We start from the raw sequence: 7,433 nt of genomic DNA on the forward strand, positions 1-7,433 counted from the left end.
TTAAGCTTCTGGGCTACGCGGCCAAGGTTGAACAGTAGAAGTTCTTCCTCCTGATGTTTCGTTGCCAACTGGATGCAACATCTTCCGAGGTAAGTTACCAACTGATTGCTAGGCTGTGGAGGTGCCGTTTATATAGAGCACACAGAGAGTGTTACCACTCATCATGTGCTGTAGACAGTAAAACTATCTCTGACTAATGTCATTAGACTCGATTAAAGGTAATCGATTGTCGAATCGTTGGTAGAAAGTCTATCACCATATCTTATCTAACTTTAATGGCCGAGTTCACCAAGCCCGGTGAAAAAGCATGATAACCAACATCCCACGAAGTAAATCGCGTTTAAAATGTTTCTGCAGTGCACCAATGTCAATCGCTGGTCAGCATACCGTCGTCAGCCAACCGTGCATTTGACCGCGGTAAACTCTCTACATTGCAATGGAAAGTGCCCTGGCGACGCATATAGTAAATATCTCTGGAGCGAGCATTGCGTTCTGCGCATGTTGTCAATATTAAACCAGGATTGTCAACTGTTTTCGGGACTTCGCTGTGCGTGTGTGCTTTCCTCAGAGTTTGAAGTTTATAACATCAAGAGTTTTTGTTGTGTTTTCGCCGTTTGTTGATAGTGTAATAGCTATGGCGAATTACTGTTGTTGCTACGGATGCATAGAAAAATATGTGAGAGGAGGGATAGTAACTTTTCATGGATACTATGTTTAAAAATTTCGAGACGCATTATAATTAAGGCTTGATTCTGTAGACCTATTTTTCTACGATTTTATGACTATATAATAGATATTACGGCTCGTCGAAAAGCTTACAAACAATAACTTCCTCTCGTAAATTTGCTAGTGGAACAGGGAAGGGAATGGTTAGTTGTTTCAGCAAATACTATCCTCCATGCATTTATCAGTGACTTATCGATTATGTATATAGATTTGAAAGATGGGAGACAGATAAATTCAATAGAGTGGGAGTCTGCAATTGTCTTCATATAATGTGTGTGTCCCAACCTTTTTATTTACTATAAAGTTACAGTAGGAGACCATGTTAAGTGTGTCTAGGACATGGAGAATGATTATGTGTGATTTATATTTTAGTTTCCCGAAGGATGAACAACGAGTAAAGATGTGGGTCCAGATAATAAGGAGGAGTAATTTTGTCCCAACAAAATATTCCAAAGTATGTTCAAAACACTTTGAAGAGGAATGTTTAGAGAGAGAAAAATTTGGACATGTGTGGATGAAGATAGATGCGATACCAACTATTTTTAATTTTCCATAGCACCTACTACCAGTTTCTGCATTCAGCTTAAATATATTTTCTGCTTAAGAAGCGTAAAATATTAGTAAACATGTTCACAGACTCTTTCATTTGTGTCACCCTTAATGGTGTTAATATGGGTTGACTGTTACATGATCAACTGTATTCCCTTTACTATACTGCGATCGCCTTTTTTCCCCCTTCTTACTCAGTCTACTATTTATTTAATAAACTGGGAGCAAGTACGTAAAATGCGTTAAATAAACACTTCAAAGTGTCACCAGTAAGAAAAATTGAGCTTTAGGTCGCAAAAACGAGAAAACAAATACGCAGAAATAGCAGAAAAAAGGACGAATTAGCAGGGATATAATCGCTAATGTGAGGGAATTTCGGTGTTTTTCGGACACTTGAAAAAGTATTAGCGTACTGCCATGTCGTTTTGCAAGACTATCACTGCAAAAATGTATGTCAGGCTCTGTAATACTATAAAGAGCCGTATCATACCGAAAACTACCAAAAATCGAGTGCATCTGAACTGTGACATCTATCGCAAAGAAGCAGAATACCATATCACTTGCCCTTAAAATTACGTAGCTGGTTTATTCCCGGTATCAAATGGATACTGCTAAAATGTCTGCGCAATATATATAAATAATCCACGACACCTACGAAAAGAATCCGTTTGTACTAGGGATGTAGTGACATTCGAAATATACAGGGCGTTATACGGACAAACACACGATGTCCCGAGAACACGTGACCCGGCCGGCAATGCATATTGACAATACAAAATCTGTTCGCACATGTGAACAACGACCTATATAAACAATATATACCTCCTTGCATGTGAATGCTCACTCCAGAGATATTTACTCTATGTAGCGACGCAAGACGTTAGTAAACATGAAATTCCACAGATAATCGCTGGTGCCACATTCTCTCTTTACTGCTTTTTCTGTCGACAAGCAGACGTGTGTATACGTACCTCGGTACCTAATTCTGATCTGTTCGCTTTTTTGGAGAATAAAAGAAGAACACCGAATTTCTTGAAGTACGAGATAGATGTACTTCTTGAACTGGTGGGTGCAAATACATCCGTTCTTGAAAATAAGGAAATCGACAGCTGCAACTTAAAAGAAAAACAGGCTATGTGGTCCCATGTGTAGGCGCAATTTGATTCTACTCCTGGTAAGTTTACTCATTGATGAAAAATATTGTTTTAAAAGCAAGAAAACATTTTATTAACTGTATAATTACACCCTGGATACGAAAAAAACACATTTACTGAAAAAAAAACACAGAAGTTACACAAAAGCAAAGAATAAAGATATTGACAGCAGAGTCATGGAGCAGCAATAAACATAGACCTCGAAAAGAAAAAAATCATGAAATTATTGCTTTGTCTCTTGCATGCCAACTCCATTGACTGCGATCTTTCGCTGTAGAACCCAGCGGTTTTGCAATTCTTTGGCATTCTTCGGACGGTCAACCAGCACCCAGGTATTGTTTTTCTTTAGTGATTGCAGTTCTTACTGATAGCTTGCACCCATTCTTCCTTCTCGTTTGACTGCAATATTTCTGAAAAACAGTTTGGATCTTTGTATTCAAGTGCATCAACTTTTGTTGCCATACAAAATTCACCACTTTCCATCCAGGTTGGTTTTCTTCATTGTCTTTTATTCTTCTATTTCTCTTCATTAGAAGATTCAGCAGCTTCTGCTTTTAGAAATTCTGTTAATTATTTATTTTCATAAGATTCACTTGAGTCTTGACTTTCTCTAGAATCGGGTGTGCCAATTTTTTCTTGAGTTTGACTTCCTCCAGAAGTGTACATCCTAGGAGATTTACACTGGTCATCTTTAAATGAATTAGGATCATTAAATTCTTCCTGAGGGACTTCAAATTCAACATGATCACTATGGAAATCACAAACAATTTCTGGCTTAAATTTCAAACCGTGACTCAACACCACTTTTCTTTTGGATGGAATCCAAACTCTGAACCCATCCTTGTCATTAACATATCCAACAAGTCGTCCAAAAACTGCCTTATCATCAAACTTAGAACGGAATTGTTTGTTAATGTGAACATAGCAGCCTGTGCCAAAAATTCTGAGATGATCAAGTCGTCCTACTGGTCGATTAAACCATAGTTCATAAGGGGTTTTATTTTCCAGTACGATTTATTAGGTAGACTGCTGTGTTACATGCCTCTGCCCACAACCCTTTAGGTAATTTACTCGGATTTAGCATTGACCAGGCAGCTTCAACAATGGTCCTATTTTCCCATTCAGTCACACCATTTTGTTCAGGAGTGTAAGGAGGAGGAATCGGAAGCTCTATTCCCTGTCTGCAAGCAGTTCACTGACATTCTTATGGTTAAATTCTTTGCCACCATCACATCTAAATTGTTTGACAACATGTCCATTAGTTCGTGCTTCATTTAAAAACTGCTTAAGCACAGTACACACTTCACTTTTGTGTCTCAAAAAGAAAATTTGACGAAATTTACTAAAATCGTCTTTGAAACATACATAATAATGCTTACCTCCAAAAGATTTCGTGCTCATTGGTCCATTGACATCCGCTTGGATTAATTCACCAGTACTGGTAGAGCGTATTGTTCGTGTTTTGAATGGCAACCTTTGCATCTTTCCAACCGCACAGCTGTCACAAAATTCACTGTTGTCATCTTCCACATTAATGTTCATTCCTTTTAAAATATACTTCACATGTTGTTTATTTTGATCACCAAACCTTTAATGGTACATTTGCAATGTTTCGTATGAAGTCATCAATTTCACATGTTTCATTTTTGCATTTCTAACAACACGCATGTTCAACACATAGAGTCCATTTTTCACATAACCTGTCATAACAATATTGCCATTGACTTGTTTTCGAACACAGACATTATTATAACTAAAATTAGTACTGTAGCCTCTGCAGGCAATGGCTCTCACGTGAGAGAACAGATTAGCACTTGCATCAGGGACGTACAAAACATTGTCCAGTCTGGCATTGTACCATTTATTGTTTCGTCGAATTTGGATGTAAACTGTTCCTTGACCGTACGCACACATTTTGACATCTTTTTTTCCCAATTAAATTACTTGAGGAGCATCAAATTCACTATACAAAACAAAATACTGTTTGTTGGGAGTGATATGACTTGTAGCGCCACTGTCGCAATACCATTTATTTGGGTCACTGTGATTACTGGTACACACACCCATAGCGTATGAAGTAAATGTAGCATGTTCATTTTCTCGCTTCTTCTCTTTTCTTTTATTGCTGTCACGAGTGTTCTGTGGACACTCTGCTGCCCAGTGACCTAATTGTTTGCATATATTACACGGAAACTTCTGTTTTAATTGTGACTTCGTCATCTTTACTTGCTGGTTACTTGTTTGCCGTTTTCTTGTTTTAGACATGACGAAAGCTGCACTTCCATTAATGTCTTGTTTACGCAGTTCAATGGTACAGAGTTTTTCAATTAATAAATTCAAGCTTTGGTTTTCTGTCGGTATCGTATCCCAGAGACCGTTAAAATTGTCGTAGTCTTTTGCCAGTGTAGACAAAATTCGACCATTTATGATTCTTCCAGATAGCGTATTTTCTTCATGTTTTGCTAATTCATCGTTCAGGTCCACAAATAACTTTTGCAGTTTGGCCACATGTGCACTAATATCTTCCATTTCATCACGTTTATCACGGAAAAATGATTCAATCAACATATTCAAACGCTGAGTGCTGCTACATTCAAACCGGGCGCGTAATTTGTCATAGATTTCTTTAGCATTCTTGCACGTTAAGGCGAGTTCTACAACAGGTTTACTTAGCGCACTTGCTATAAGACTTGCTGCCTTTGCGTCGTCCTTGTGCCATTCCACATACGCTTCTTTTTGTGCACTTGTCGCATCTTGCGGCAACTCTACACGTTCACGCGTACCGTTAATAATATCTTCTGGTCCATATGAACGCAGCACCATAGAAATTTGCCATTTCCATTTGGCCCAGTCTCAGGTCCTTCAAGCTTATCAATGCTGACCTTGTAATAGCCGCTAGCAATCATGTTTCTTTACAGACATAGGCTCATTTCAAATATTGTTTTAATTAAACTATGTTGTTTGCCTTTATGCGTGTACTGGACCCATAACCTGATGAAAAATATTATTTTAAAGGCAAGAGAACATTTTATTAACTTTATAATTACACCCTGAATACGAAAAAAACACATTTACTGAAAAAACACAGAAGTTACACAAAAGCAAAGAATAAAGGTATTGACAGCAGAGTCATGGAGGAGCACATCAACGTAGACCTCAAGGAATTTTTTTCTTTTAACACTCATAAATTAATAACTTTTCCAAGGTTCATCGTAAGCGTAGGATATGGCACACTCTGGCTTTTAGTTTGAAATTTGAAAGTGTTATTGGCGTACCACTGAAATGCATGATAGGACTATGTACATTTATGGTTGGAATTATTTTGTTAGTTTTAAATTTAAAATCCCATGCCGTGCTACTGTTTACTAAATATTATGTGACTAACTAAAGCTTTCTTGTTGAAAATTGTGAACATACATTTCTCACTTAGCCCTGTGCTGTATTCTTCATATGTGCCTATACCACCTTCTTTATAATGAACTGATATGTAAACAACAGCCATATATAGATCTTAGATTTTTATTGCAGTTATAAGTTAAGAGCCTCAGACTACAAAATGGACTTATGAATGTAAATAATATAAGAATTAATTTATGGCACTACAAACTACAACATTTATTTAATTTCAGGTGTGACAAAAAGATCATGTGACAGGAAGAAAACCTGTTATGAAAACAGGAAAAGAAGACTTCGAAATGACCTTGCAGAAGAAAAGTTGAAAGTGTATAAAACAGGAAGGGGGGAAGCCTACCCAAAAAACCAAGACCCATGATCTAAATTGTTAGAAATTGTTGGTTCCTCAATTAAACCATTAACAAATACATATGATTCCAATGCACAGTTTTAGTATGATTGTGAATGTTGTCAACATGGAGTGCAGTGCAGTGAGAACATGCCACCTGCTTCAGTTGTCGAGTTACCAGAGTGCACAGAACCTAGCACTTCCCACACAACTGACGTAATACAAAGTAAAGAGACATCAAAGAATGTTCTGGTGGATGTCACCCAGCTGCAGCCTGTTTCGCGGTCTCCTGATCCACCCAATGAAAACATTTGCACACCGAAAAATACATGGTATCGTAGCAGGATGCCTGCAAAACCAAGGCCCAATTGCACATGATGAATGCAGAATATAAAAAGGAGCTGAGGATTAAAAATTTAAAGATTCTGGCCCTGAAAGAAAAACTAAAATACTGGAAGAAGAAAAATGCCAGTAACATGTGATTTTTTTTCCCTGCGACAGTGAATTTTTACTGTTAATGAAACAAAATAATAGTAATAAAGCATCCTTGTTACTCTAACTTTGAAATGAACGTATGTGCTGTAACAGTTATACAGGATGTTACAAAAAGGTATGTCCAAACTGTCAGGAAACATTCCTCACACAAAAATAAAGAAAAGATGTTATGTGGACATGTGTCCGGAAACGCTTAATTTCCATGTTAGAGCTCATTTTACTTTCGTCAGTATGTACTGTACTTCCTCGATTCATCGCCAGTTGGCCCAATTGAAGGAAGGTAATGTTGACTTCGGTGCTTGTGTTCACATGTGGCTCATTGCTCTACAGTACTAGCATCAAGCACATCAGTACGTAGCATCAACAGGTTAGTGTTCATCACGAACGTGGTTTTGCAGTCAGTGCAATGTTTACAAATGCGGAGTTGGCAGATGCCCATTTCATGCATGGATTAGCACGGGACAATAGTCGTGGTGCGGTACGTTTGTATCGAGACAGATTTCCGTACCATGTACAGCGTGTGCAGGCACTATCAGCAGCTGATTGGCCTCCACGTGTACACTTCTGCGAATGGTTCATCCAACAATGTGTCAATCCTCATTTCAGTGCAAATGTTCTCTTTACGGATGAGGCTTCATTCCAACGTCATCAAATTGTAAATTTTCACAATCAACATGTGTGGGCTGACGAGAATCCGCATGCAGTTTGCAATCACGTCATCAACACAGATTTTCTGTGAACGTTTGGGCAGGCATTGTTGGTGATGT

The sequence above is a fragment of the Schistocerca nitens genome, chromosome 5, assembly GCF_023898315.1.
Source record: "Schistocerca nitens isolate TAMUIC-IGC-003100 chromosome 5, iqSchNite1.1, whole genome shotgun sequence".
NCBI lineage: Eukaryota > Metazoa > Arthropoda > Insecta > Orthoptera > Acrididae > Schistocerca > Schistocerca nitens.